A 14778-nucleotide genomic window follows, 5' to 3' on the forward strand; every position below is an offset into this window, starting at 1 on the left:
GGCCCTCGCGGCTGGGGCCGGAGCCCGCGCTGGCGGCCGGAGCGCGGGGAGCCGGCGGCCCGCGCCGCCCGGGCGAGAAGTCCGTCTCGGCTGCCTCTCCGGAGTTTGGAGCCGCGCGGAGCGGGCGCCCTCGCCATTGTTTGCAATGTAATTTGCTGTTGCTGATTTTGGCTGTGGGCGAAAATAGCTCGTTCTGAGCAGGCTGCAGCATCCAGCCCTGTGGTGCTTGGAAATAAAGACGGAGGCCGCGGCCGGCGCGGGGGCTCGCCGCCCTCCCCGGGGATACCCGTGCCCTCTCCGCTGTTGGGTCCTGGAGGCCGGGTGCGGGGCTCCGTAGTTCGCTCTCCCCTTGGCTGATTGAAGTGCCATTTAGCACAGCACCTCCTCCACCCCGGCTTCTGTTCTGGCAGGAGGTACCTGGAGTTGTTCTTTGCTCTGCCAACTCCTCACTTGTTCGAGAGCTGGGGATTTGGGTGTCAGCCTCTCGGTTTGAAGTCCACCGAGGTAGAGCCGGGCTCAGATCCTGGCCTGCCACCTCCGAGATCCAGAGACCCACTGGACAGAAATAGTTGAGCGCTGGTGGGGACCTGTGGCGGCCTTCGTGCAGGATTTGAGTGTTCACCCATAATTCAAAGTAGTAATCGATTACCCCAGATGTGAAGTCCCTGGTATATTTGCTTTCAGTCTCTCCTTTCAGCTTCTGTTAATCAATTTAGTAGAATGATTTAAATTTTTACAGGTTGAATAGATTTGGTGGAATGATACCCCCTGCACCCATCTCACTCTCTCTTCGCCCCTCAAATTCTCTTTATTTTTGCACTTTTTAAAAAAGTTTCATGACAATTTGTTCTGAAAATAACCAGAAACTCCACTTGGCGGTAAACATTAAGGATTCTTGGTTGCCCACAGGTAGGAGTTTCTTGAAAGATGATTGCTAGTTAGCAGAGCTAGCAGTGAGGAAAAGCAGATCGTTTTCTCGTGCATTTGTAATTGGGCCGAGTCTCTAAAGTTAACGTTGTAGATTTGAAAAAAATGTGGAAAGCTCGGGTTTCTCTTGTCACAACTGGGATGATCTTTGTGTAAACAGCAAGATTAGTAATCTTTGAGGGATGCATGGCTCATTGTGAACTCATGCAACTTTCCAAAACTCACTCTTCATAACCTGTAAAATGGTGGCGATAAAGTTTATGCCTCATCTGCTTAGATGGAAGGTGATAAAGCAAATGTGTGACTTAACTGAGCACTTAGCTTGTCTCTGTCTTGTCTGCCATGGTTCCATTTCCACACCTGTCTTTTCTGTTAAAGTGCCAACTTTGTATGAAGGGAGTTTCTTTAAAATTCTATACCGACTTATCATTTTGTCTGTCTTCTTATACCTGCTACATTGTTTTGTTAGCATAGGGGTACTCGGTTATTAAATAGACCATGTATTAAAACCGAGCTAAGTGTTATTATGTGCTGAGTATCCTAAATTGGTATATGGGGCATATACAAGATCTAAGGAAGAGAAGAAGAATCAGACCGAGAAGGGCTGGGACTTTAGTAGAACATGATCACAAATTCTACAGCAGTGATGCTCGACTTCTTGAGATCCGAGTTTAAACTTCTTGATTGTCCGCTTTTGGGGTTTTTATTGTTGAGACAATGAGGAATAGGGAGAGTTAGTGAGATTTTTGTAAACACATAAGAACTTTTCTCAAGTGGGGCTGATGTGATTTCAATATGTCCTTAAGGCCGCAGTAAGCCTGCTGTAATAAAGGGAAGGAACAGTTTTCCTGTGCTGAAAGTATTCATCGCATTACATGATTCTGTTTTGTGGAACTCACTTAGGTATAATTGTAAAGACATGTTTTCCTCACACCCGGAAAGTATGTAATGCAAAAGGAAGACACCAAGTGGTTATTTCTTGATGTCACCATCTCCTTGGGAATAAACTCATGCAGGGTTTCAAAAGAACCCTTTTGTGGACTCATTTGGTAAATTAGCTCCCCTAAAAACACTAACGAGAATTAGGGGTGCATAGGAAGAGTTGATTAACCTTTCAGGGATATGTAGTTTCCTCCCAGGAGCGGGCCAAGATTCTGTGAGATCTGGTTCTTACAAACTGAATGGTCATTTTTTGAGTTCAAGATTGATACTCTGATGGGCGACTGAGGCAGGAGGACCATTTGAGCCCAGGAGTCCAAGGCTACAGTGAGCTGTGATAGATCATGCCACTATACTCCAGCCTGGGTGACAGAGTTTGAGACCCTGTCTGGGGAAAAAAAATCATGTTGAAATAAAAAGGGAAAATATGGGAAAATACACATCTCTCTGGACTTGAGCCTTTGAGACTGGAATAATAATGAGACAGTGTACTATTTTAATATTGTAGAAGTCTATTTTTATAGCCAGGTGGACTAACCTAGATTCCTTCCTTATCCCTCCAGTGAAAATGTAAAGTCACTAATGAATTCTGTGATTGTCTCTAAGCTGACAAGTCAGGATCATTCACATTTTGAAAGTTAATCTTTGTAAAACTCAGAAATGGTTCTTGCTAACTTGATGCACATCTCTCTCTACTTTAAAAGAAAGAGCATACATAATTAGAATCCCACTTTTTTTTTCATGCCCTAGATAGTTAAAGCCTATCATCTTTTTAAGAATACAGGCAGTCTGCTTTCTATACAGTAACTGGTTTTTATTAATTATGTGTGAATTAGGGTTCTTTTAGTTGGTTTCTGTTTTTTTTTTTTTTTTTGAGACAGAGTCTCGCTTTGTTGCCCAGGCTAGAGTGAGTGCCGTGGCATCAGCCTAGCTCACAGCAACCTCAGACTCCTGGGCTCAAGCGATCCTTCTGTCTCAGCCTCCCAAGTAGCTGGGACTACAGGCATGCGCCACCATGCCCAGCTAATTTTTTCTATATATATTAGTTGGCCAATTAGTTTCTTTCTATTTATAGTAGAGACGGGGTCTCACTCTTGCTCAGGCTGGTTTTGAACTCCCAACCTCGAGCAATCCGCCCGCCTCGGCCTCCCAGAGAGCTAGGATTACAGGCGTGAGCCACCGCGCCCGGCCGGTTTCTGTTTTAAATGTTCTAAAATGCCACCTTCGGCCACTTGGGTAGAGTGGTAAACAGCTGGGGCTCGGGTCAGACCAACATGGTTGAGATTTGGCTCTTCACACTTCTTAACTGGGGGAGCACTGGGACAAGGTCCTCAGTAGCCTTTCTGATCCTCCAGTTCCCCATCTATAAAGAGATGATGATAATCCAATCTTGTGGGAGTGATTGTGAGTCTTAAATAAGAGAGTGTTTGTTAAAAAAAAAAAAAAGAAAGAAAAGTTGGTGTGTGCACTCAAATGTTACCTATTTTTATCCATAGATGAGTAATTTTTTTCTTATTTTGTTGGTGCTACCTGTAATCAGAACTGCTAGTCATCTTGAGTGCCTGCCCTCCCCCCTCTCTCTAACCTAACAGGAATACCATTGGGTCTTTCCTTGACATTTCTCTGAAATCGGTTCCTTCCTTCCTTATCCCCCAATCATCTCTTGCCTTAGTTTAGCCACTTACAGCCTTCACCAGCTTCTATTTCGTCCCGCAAGCAAGGCCCAGATTATTTTCCTTACAGAACCACTTTCATTAGGCCAGTCCCCAGAATACAGATGTTGTGCTATGGCTGCTTGCTTTTGATGCGGTCTTGGATCCTATCATTCCTAGCCTTAGTTTCCACTTCTGCATAACAGGGGTGTTTCGAGGAATAAATGCAGTAGTGTCTATAAAATGTTTAACTCAAGGTCATGTGCACAGTAAGAACTCAATAGATGGTAACCATTTTTATTACAGGTTGAGCATCCCAAATCCAAAAATCCGATTATCTGAAATGCTCCAAAATCCAAAACCTTTTGAGTGCCAATATGACACTCAGAGGAATGCTCACTGGAGCATTTCAGATTTTTTTATTTGAAGGCTCAACCAGTAAGTATAATACAGGTATTACAAAATCAGAAAAAAATTTGAAATCTGAAACACTTCTGGTCCCAAGCATTTGAGATAAGGGATACACAACCTGTACTATATAAGGGTTCATAAGCTTGAAAATGGAAAGACTGCTAATTTTATGAAATTCTTTTCTAGCATTTTGTACCTTCTTCCATCATTTGTTTCTCATCACATTGATTATTTACATGTGTTTATAAACTGCAGATACTGTCACTTTGAGGGCGAGAAGCTTCATTTATTCAACAAATCCTTATTGAGCACCTTCTATGTGTGGCTGCTAGTCTCAACATCAGGAATACAATGATCAGTGAAACAGTCTGGTCTCTCTGGAAGCTTCATATCTCGTGGGTAGATCTCATTTATGCTTAATATCTGGTTGGTATATCTCATTTATATACTTGTGGTCCCAGACAGTACCCTTCTCTTGTACAGGAGGAAACGATAATGATAAGTACAAAAGTCTCTAACATCTAAAGTAAAACTTGAGTCGAGCATGAATGCCACCTGTAGTATGTCTTTAAGTGTTCTCTGGTTTGGAAATAGAACCACAATTACATGATGAGTAATGACCAAAGGCAGTCAAGGAGAAGAGGATCCTGTAGCCCTTCTCACAGTGGAACTGGTTGGGCAGTGAGGTAATAAGTTGATGATAGCATGTCCCCTCCCTGGGCAGGAAATAGGGCGAGTGGAACAGACTTCTGTCGTAGGTGACACTGACCCAGTGAAGTGGTAAAGTGAGTAGTTTGTGATTTACTGTTCTAACCAGTGATTTATTTTATTCTAAAGAGCTCATTAAAGAGACTATGAATAATGGTGAGTGTCTCAGGCCAGATTTTTCTTATATTTAGAACGAGCAAATTGATGTAGTGTGTGTTTTTGAGATACGCTTTGCTGCAGGCTCACCGGTTCTCTCTTTAGAAGAGAATGAATTGCCAGCCACCACCAGCACACCCGCCTGTCACTTCCACTATAGAAAGCACCAAGACAGCTGCTAGCAAGTTGGATCGCAGGATGTGTTCCCGCTGCAGACCCTCTGCCTGAATTTTCAGGGATGCTGCTAAGGTCAAAAATCAGCCTAGTCCCAGGTGGAAATTGCCCAAATCTTGACTTAAGGAAAGTCTGCAGCTTTCATTCGTGCTGTTTCTTAATTGTTTTTATGTTTTCAGTGGGGGGAGGGGGTTGGTGAGAGAGAAGGAAGAGAACCATGAATCACTGTACTGTGAATCAGAATGAGGACTTTTCATTCCTTAGAAAGGGAACATCAGGATATATGATTTGTGCATAATCTAACCACTTCCATCGACTTGGCAGGGGTGCTACTTAAAGGAAAACATGGTATATTTATTGAGTATTCCTCTGCAAGGAGGCAAAAAGAACATAAATGAGGAGAAGAATGCAGTAATAATAATAGTCAGGGTGTACTGATTGCTTACTCTACACCAGGCAGTCTTAAGCACCTCAGATACACTGTCTTGTTTAATCCTCACAATATCCTACATATAGTTCCATTTTACAGGTGAGGACACCAAGACCCAGACATATTAGTAATTTGTCACGGTCTTATGGCTGTTAGGAAGTGATAGTGGAGGAAAGGTTTGAGTCCACTCTGTCTTAATTCCAGAGCTTGGTTCTTTTTTTTTTTTTTTTTTTGAGACAGAGTTTCACTCTGTTGCCTGGGCTAGAGTGCCATGGCGTCAGCCTAGCTCACAGCAACCTCAAACTCCTGGGCTCAAGCAATCCTCCTGCCTAAGCCCCCCCCCCCAGTAGCTGAGACCACAGGCATGTGCCACCGTGCCTCCAGAGCTTGGTTCTTAACCGCTTCCCCGTCTGCCTCTGGGGTGAATGCTGCCCCCCCACCCCCGCCCAAGTTGTGTGCTCTGCATTCTTATGGTGCAGGCTTTGCCAGTCTTTTGCACGTACTTGTAGATTCCCAGTAAACATTTGAATGAATGATACAGAATGATAGTTTATGAGCTTTTTATAATACCTAGGATAAAAGAATTTTGCCAGTAGTTTGGAGAAATCTTAGAGGCTGTTAAATACGCTTATGATTAAAGAACCATCTTTTAGCCTGTCATTTGGTCTCTGGAAGATGAGCTCTTGAGGGGCAGGGTGAAAGCGGTTCTCCCTAGTGACCATCAAGTTCCAGACGCGCCTACAAACACGTTTCTCCTCAGTAGGTCCCCGTGACTGGCCTGTGCGCCCACACCTTTTGTTCTCTTGCAATCACGTAATCAGTCACCTGGGAATCTTTCTGTAAGGTTCCTCGTAATAGTAAATCACTTTTCCTCTTGTCCCCTTGCGGCGCATCACACCTTGGGGACTTTGGGGAGTACCCTGGAGTGGGTAAGGGTGCCTGCTCGGTTGACTCTCCATAGTGTCCCCTGGGGCATGCTCCCAAAGTTACCTTTTTACAAAGGGCATCGTAATCCCTTTCCTAGAAGACTGTTGCAAGAATTTAATGATGCAGTGCATATAAAGCACTGTGCCTTGCCAGTGCCTGCTAAGTGCCCGTTAACGTTTAGATGGGAGAGGAATAACAATGAAAACACACAACAGTGGTACCCTCTGGCTACCAGGGGGGCTGCAGTGGGGTGGAGACTGTGGGTGTGATTTCCAACACTTTGCATTTTCTCCAGAGACCAGATCTTTTCCAGGAGTGCTTCCTGAAATCCCATTTTAGCGTAGGTCCCCTCAGGAAGCCACGTATTAAATGGCTGACTGTAAACTGGTATCTGCCTTGGGGTCTAAGTGCATTTGAGGAGCCTGGGCCAACTAAAAACATTACGACAGACAGTTTCAAGCAGGTAGGAAAATTGTAACCTGGTGGCTGTACCAGAACTCCCTGCGGCCCCGAGCTTGAGTGGATCGAAGGCACGTGCTTCTTATACTTAAGGCAGAGGACCAGACAGTTAGATTTAAGGTTTTACCATGTTGGAACTGGAAGGTAATTTAGACATTAATTCCAGGCTATTCCATTTGCAGAAGCAGAAAAATGACACTAACCAGACTGTACCCAGTAAATGTAGGTAGCTAATACAGACTGATTAGAACTAACCATTTTACCATCTTCTGTCTTAGAAAGGAATTGCTTTAAATATTTTTAAATGCCAAATTTTAATTGCTGCATTTTATGAATATCTCAAACTAGCTAGAATGAGAATTTAAAATTATTTTCAGTAAAGAATTGATGAACAGGTTTAAGTTTTTGTGAATTTTCTAGGTAAAGAAAATGAATTTGAATTATTTAGTGTTAGGCCATTATCCTTCTGAGCTTATTTCCAGATTTTTTGGGGCCCTGTGATAGAGAAAGGTGACAATTCGTATGTCAAACTACTGAGCTATACTGGATTGTTGCCACTTTTACAAAATTATCTTTTCTGGGGTCCCTTTTAGTCTCATTTTTTTTTTCTGTGTAAAGTTTTGCGAAAGGAAGATTTCATCGTTATTTTGACCTTCCACCCATTAGGGTAGGATATTGTGGGGAAAAGTATGCCAAGTGCATAAGCCGTGGAGTGCATGCACCATGTGTGCTTTTAACTCAGGATTCAGCCGGGTCTGCTGTTGCCTCTCAAGCTCTCTGTTCTGTGAGTCTCTCATCAAGCCTCTTCCAGCACTGAGTGCTTTCAGTATATGTAATTTTCATACAACACGACCCCTAAACACAAGCCCGGCTCTTGGCCAAAGAAACAGTCATCTGCTCCAACAGTAGGGGAAGACAGGAATAGAGTCCCGTAGCGTATCGAGAGATGGCATGTCCAGTGCCAGTCCCCAGCGAAGTGCCCCCCGAGGGAAAGCCTACGTGACTTCTGCCCTGTGCATGGACGCGAGAGCCCAACGTAGGAGTAAGGTGTGGCTTTCACTGCGTCGTATAAGACACGTCCACCTGGATGTTCCACAGGCACTTCGAAGTATGCATGTCAGACTTCATTCATTCATTGAGCAGCCTTCTCCCCCTTTCTTGGTTAATGCTTTTCTCATACAGCCAGGCCCCAGACCAGATGCCTGGGGGGGCCCCCTCGATCTCACCCTGCCCCCCAACTCACTACATCCAGCGGTTGACTTCCTGAATGTTGCTCAACCACCCCTTCCTCCTTGTCTCCAACATTACTCTCTTGGCTGATCTCTGGATTTGAGGCATAGAGAGGTTGGTTAAGAGTGTGGACTCTGGAGTCTGGCTTCAGTGTCAGCTCTCTGCCTGTCAGCGGTGGGGGCACCCGTAGGAGTGGTGTTAGGGAGCCCATCACGACATTTGTTGTTCTGACGTTGAGTCATCCATGGTCGTCTACGGCGTTTCCCAAACTTCTTTTGTTCCCACGTCTCCTACGCATAGCCTCATATCACTTGTACTATTATTTACTTAATATTTCAAAATAAACTCACTCCTTAAAACTTAAATTTAAGGTGTCAGTGTTACTATTCTAGCTATATATTGTCTGAGTTTGAGGCCTGCAGTGCCAGATTTAAGAAGTAGATTAGCAAGTGTTGAAGCATTGTTAAGAGCTTTTAGCACCAAACAGACTTTCTCTTGCACTGAATCAACTGGGTTTGAATGAAGATTGAAAAGGGAATAACTGACTCACTGTAATTCTGTGTTATTTAATGCTTTTGTCTTATATTACCTAAAATAATTCAGAATCATTTAGGAAAACACTGCTCTTACTGTTTCATCTCCCCTCATTCCTTCATGAAATTCTTATTTTTAGACCCACAGCCTAGCCTAGGAGATGCTTAGAAGCATTTCTTTCCTTAGGTTCTGAAAATTTGAATTATTCAGTATTTCCCTTTTTATGTTGGCCAACAGGAAACTCAGATCCAAATTTCAGTTGAACTGAGGTGAGATTTGATGGACTACTTCTTTTTCTATTTTTTTTACCTCCTGATTGTGGCTTCCTTTTCTTATTTATGTTTTCTCTGGCGTGGTTTTAAAGTATGTATACATGCGCGTGTGGGTGTGTGTTCACATACGTGTTTCCTGTAATCTACCTTGAATCCTTTGTGTACCACATGAGGTATAAACCAGTTGCCCTAATTCAATATAAATGGTGGTGGTTTGGGAGGGACCGGAGCCCACTCTGGTAAGCTGGAGGCAGCATTGTCAGAGTGGGGACCCTGAGGGAGGTTGGAAATGAGTCGTTCCTGCTCCTGGCTGTGTCTCCCCATTGTTTCCTCCTTTGTCTTATTGGTGACGGAGAGAAACTGAAGCCAGGGAGGACCTTAGGCTGAAGAGTGGAATAGCCAGAAGATGCGGATCCTTTGGGAATCTCAAGCAAGGACAGATGGTGGGTGGAGAAGAAATTTAAGCTCTGTGGTTTTTTTTTTTTGAAGTACAGTTGAACCTAATTAAGCTGAGTATGTAGGCTTGTTGTAATGTAAGGAAATTAAATGGTGCCTTGAGCTGCATGCAGCCTTTCACAGAAATTTGGATATAAGCATTTGTCCAAAAATAAAGAGTGCCTTTAGTGAAAGCTGTGCTTCAGCACCTAAATATATTTACTCCAGCGTGTGCCGCTATGTTGGGGCCAGAAGTCCCTTTTCTTTGTCAAGGAGTTGTGATCATCCAGAAGGCCTGAACGCGGCTTCAGATAGTCAGCAGTGTACTATTTTAATCTCCCTAATTGGAACAGGTGGCCTCTATTTAAGACTGAATCACTAGTTGGCATAGATTTTAATTTATCTGATAATATGAGGCCCATTCAGTAAGAGCTGTTTAGGTTGTGTCTTTGCATCAGGCAAAGTGCTTGAAAACCCCACTAAAAGGCACAGAAGACTGAAAGGCAGATGGAAGAGATGCAGTTCAAGAGTTGCTGCGTCACTGCCATTGCTAAATGTTGGGTGTAGAGCTGGCGAAGGGATGTTATGGTCGAGTGGAGCATGTGCAGGTGCTTTGAGAGTGGGGCTTAAAAAATTTTCTCCAGAAGAGGAAAATGTCTCAAGTATATCCTTTGAATCCACTCCACAAGATGACATGGGCCAAGAGGACTTCATACTGTCCTCATGTTTTTAATTTTTATTTTTTTATTATTATTTGAGACAGAGTCTCGCTCTGTCGCCCCAGCTAAAGTGTAGTGGCATCATCATACCCCACTGCACGTCAAACTCCTGGGCTCAAGTGATCCTCCTGCCGCAGCCTCCCAAGTGGCTGGGACTACAGGAGTGTGCCACCACGCCTGGCTCATTTTTCTATTTTTTGTAGAGACAGGGTGTCGCTCTCGCTCAGGCTGGTCTCAGACTCCTGAGAGCAATCCTCAAGTGATCCTCCCATATCGGTGCTAGGATTAGAGGTGTGAGCATTAGAGGTGTGAGCCATCGGCCTGGCCTGTGCTCATGTTTTTATATGATCATACCTTCAGGCATTGGGTGAAGGGTTATGTCCTATGTGACTCAGCTTACTGCAGGTACTCAAGTGGAGGTAACTTAAGACACCTGTAATGAAATCAAGAGATGGTCCCCAGATTATGAACTTATGCAGCTGGCTCACTCTTTTATTTTTACATTAAATGTGTACTTTGTATAATGTCTTATCACTATCTTGCTTTAAATCCTTCAAGAGGACAGAATCCCAGCTTCTTAGCCTGACACCCAAAGTCTCTCACGGGCCCTTCCTCTTTCACCTCTTGGCCCTGGAGCTCTGGTATCCTTTCTTTGTGGATTCCCACGCCTCCTCTTTGTGCCTGTGGGCACCTGCTCCTGCTTTCTCAGGGGGATGGTTGTGCACTTTTTATCTAGGCATGGAGGCTGGCACGTACTTGGTGTTTTCTTAATATTGACCAGATGAGTGAACGTGGGAATGTTGTGAAATTACACTATGAGATTCGAGAAGCTGGAAAGCATATTCTCTTGATCTACATCAATTCAGATTAATTTGCCTTGTTTTAATTGCTGAACACTGTTTGAGTGCATAGTTATTGCATCATTTATTTAACCATTTCCTTATTAAAGGGTATGTGTATTACTTCCAGTCTTTGGTTACACCCTTAAGTGACCTGGACATGCTTTTTTGTGCACATGGTAAAGAATGTTAGTAGGCTACATTTCTGAAAGTGGAATTTCTCAGCCAAAGGGCATGTGCATTTTCGATTATGATATTGCCAAATTGAACACTGAGTGAACAGTGTACCTACTTTGTGTGGAATACTAGGACCTAAGGGTGCAGCAGTGAACAGAACTGGTAACAGTTTATATAACCCTTAAGTAGTGTATGAACGTGCCTCAACTCACATCCCTTCTGACACAGTGTATTGTCAAGTTTTTTGATCCTTGCTAATCTGATAGGTGAATACTGGTAGCTCAATTTATATTTTTCCTGTTATGAATGAAGCTTATCATAGTTTTAAATTACAGGAAGTTGCAGAAAATAGTAAAGAGATGTCCTGTGTACTCCTCACCAAGTTTTTCCTAATGGTTACATCATATGTAACTATAGTACAACAGGTTGAGCATGTTTTCACAGACTTGAAAAACATTTGTCTGTGTTTATGAATTATTTGTCTATATATTCTGGCCATTTATCTCTTGGGTTGTTGATCTTTTAAATAGATTTGTGGAAGTTTTTTTTTACCTATTAAGTAAATTGCTTTGCACATATATTTTTCCCAGTTTGTCATTCCTGATTGTGTTAATTTTCTACTGTTATATAACACATTACCGCAAACTTAGCAACTTAAAAAACCAACACCCATTTAATTATCTTAGTTTCCAAGGGCCCGGAGTCCAGGTGCAGCTTACCTGCATCCTCTGCTGATTTTTATCCTGAAATCAAGGTGTGAGCCAGGACTGCAGTCTCAACTGAAGTTGGTGATTCTTTTCCAAGTTCACTGGATATTTACAGAATTAAGTTCCTAGCAGCTGTAGGATGAAGACCCTCAGCCCACAGTTTTCTCCCACGTGGCTCTCTCCACCACATGACAGTTTGTTTCTTCAAGGCCAGTGAGATTGCATTTCTGCTGTTGCATTTTGTCTCTTACCTCTAAATCCACTTTTAAAGAGCTCACCTGGTTAGGTCAGGCCCACCCAGACACTCTGTCTTTTGATTAACTAAAGTCAACTGATTAGGGGCCTTAATTATGCCTGCAAAATTCCTTCACCTTTGCCATATAACATAGTCCTGGGAGTGAAATCCCATCATGTTTACGTCTTGCTCACCCAGGCTGGAAGGGACGGTATCTTGGGGGCCATCTTAGAATTCTGCCTGTCCCATTGACTTAATTATATGTTTTGTGTGGGCTGAGCCTAGAGCTAGCATATGTTATGACAACAAATACTAACCAGAATTTGTCATGAAGAAGCTTACAAATTTCATGGCTTGTAAGTTTCTTTGGCCTTTGTAGTTTGAGATTCCTTAAAAAACTAGAACGCCTATGGTTCTCCAAATACATTTTATGATTTTGATTTTTGTGTATTTGAATCTTTGAATTGATTAGAATTATTTGATTCTCTTTCGGGTGTCTGTACAGTTATCCCAGCACTATGCTTGTGCATAGTTATTTGTCTTGAAAAATACACCGCTGTCTATAGGTATCAAATTTTATTTTTATAAATGTCTGCTTTTTCTGTGGGATTTAAATCTGTTGAACTCAGAAGGTTGTGATTCTGGTGCATTCATTCTGGATTGATAGCCCTCTTCCTCTCACCCTCCCACCCTCCACCCCCAGGGATTTTAAATGAGCATTTTGAGAACTCTAGCTCCTGCCTGCATTTGGAAATTTTCAAACAGGCTTAATTCCAGTATCATTTACAGTAAGGAAAGACCAAAAGATAGAGGAGAAAAGATAAATTTTTTTGTGTGTTTTTAAAAAATTTGCTTCCAGTTCTTTTTTGAACTAAATATTGCCTCTCAACAAATTCTACTTAATGTTTTAAAATCCTGCCCTTCCACAGTTTGCAAAAACTGTTAGTGTAAAGAATGTGCATTGTGGCTTCCTAAAACCACTGTTGCTGCCTTAAATAATTTGTGGTGCACCATCCCAGCTAGGGCAAGGGCAGGACGGGCACCTGCCTTTGTGTTCCACAGGGCCCAGGACTACTGCCCCAGACCACATTCAAGCCTGCGTTCCTCTTACATACTAAACATATTTAGCATCCTTGTGCGGGGCTCTGTATTGGGAAATTTAAATTGTCACTTGTATCAGGATAGTGCATGTAACAGGATTTCAGATTTGTAGGTAATGAGCTGTTTCCTTATTTGGCTTAATTATTCTTATTTGTATGTTACCCCTGTGCCTTCCTAAATATCACTAGATATTTAAGGGTTGTTATATGCACTTGTGTTAATTATTGAGCAGTCCACCTGCCTTGTATCTCTGCCTCTGACACAGAGGGAGGTTAAAACTGTTGGCTGTGCCCAGAAACTAACACTTAACATTTCATAACCTGATTCAAGAGCGTATTATTGCATGTGCCTTCATTTGGGAAAGGCACCACGCTTGTAAAAAGCCTCCTGACTTAAGCAAATTATCAAGTAGTAGTAGTTGTATAAAGCCTGCCAAAGTGTACCTCGCGTGCTGGGCAGTTTAGAGGTACTCTCTGAATTGGCGTCTGTTGGGCTTGTGTGCACCAAAATTAAAGTGAGAGCCCTCCCCAATTCAGGTGACTCATGTTTGTCCTACTGGGGGAGCAGTGGGAACACTTATTTATGCAGAGTCATTGTCCGTTTCTGTCATCTAGAAATGTTCTATTTTGTTTGGGTGAATGGGAGCATATTTAATTCTACTGTTGAGAATTCTACTACCATTCTGGCCAATTAAAATGATCTAATGCAAAGAAAGTTTTTTAGATACTCCAGGCTCCAATTAGGCTCTTATGTGAGACTTGAAATGAGAGATCTTGAGCCTTATTACACTGTTCAAAGACAGACAAAATGAGCCCATCATTCCAACAGACATTTTTGGGGAAACTTTTATTTCTTTGGGCAAATAGGAAATGAGTGAAATATTCTTGTATTCTTGTGGCTTTCTTTAAATTAAATGTTTCATTTCTAAAGGATAGCATTGAAAAACATAATTAAATATTGATCATTCTCAACCCTCATTTTTGAAATAATTTCTTGCATGTTTGGGATAATTTTAATAACAGATAGATAAATTAGAATAATACATGTACTGTTGCAAGACAGAGACACTAAATCTGTATGCAAAGACTACTTTATGTTTTCTTTTTTTTTTATTTGAGACACAGTTTCACTCTGCTGTGTAGGCTAGAGGGCAGTGGTGTCATCATAGCTCACTGCAACCTCAAATTCTTGGGCTCAAGCAATCCTCCTGCCTCAGCCTCCTGAGTAGCTGAGACTACAGACATGCACAACCATACCTGGCTAATTTGTTAATTTTTTGAAGAGACAGGTCTTGCTATCTTGCTCAGGCTTGTCTGGAACTCCTGGCCTCAAGCAATCCTCCTGCCTCAGCGTCTCAAATAGCTGGGACTACAGGTACATCCACCATGCCAGGCTCATTTAAAATATTTTTTATAGAGTTGGGTGTCTCGCTATGTTGCTGATCTTGAACCCCTGGGCTCAAGCTATCCTCCTGCATTGGCCTCCCAAAGTACTAGGATTACAGGTATGAGCCACTGTGCTCAGCCCCCCACTACTTTTTAAAGTTGTTTTGTTACTTCAGAATATAAAAGATGATATGTTAAATATTAGTATGCATATTACATGCGATTAGGGCCAGTGTTCTGTCTTTAACGTATTATGTTAATTTGCTAGGGCTGTTCTAATAAAGTACCACTGGGTGGCTTAAGCAACAAATTTGTTTCTTAAAGTCCTGGAGCCTGGAAGTCCAAGATCAAGGTGTCAGCA

General features: G+C 42.5%; 1 protein-coding gene across 2 annotated transcripts in view; it reads left to right on the forward strand.

Annotated features, from left to right (window-relative positions):
- Positions 1 to 14778, forward strand: part of TMCC3 (transmembrane and coiled-coil domain family 3) — a 68418-nt gene that overhangs the window by 594 nt on the left and 53046 nt on the right. Inside the window, exon 1 of one of the 2 annotated variants that reach the window (XM_012775282.3) lies at positions 1 to 14778. This exon is cut by the window's right edge and continues 13780 nt beyond it. The exons of the other annotated variant lie outside the window; for it this stretch is intronic. The gene's annotated coding sequence lies outside the window, so the exon portion shown is untranslated. 2 annotated transcript variants of the gene reach the window in all.

Source organism: Microcebus murinus, chromosome 10 (assembly GCF_040939455.1).
Source record: "Microcebus murinus isolate Inina chromosome 10, M.murinus_Inina_mat1.0, whole genome shotgun sequence".
NCBI classification, from domain to species: domain Eukaryota; kingdom Metazoa; phylum Chordata; class Mammalia; order Primates; family Cheirogaleidae; genus Microcebus; species Microcebus murinus.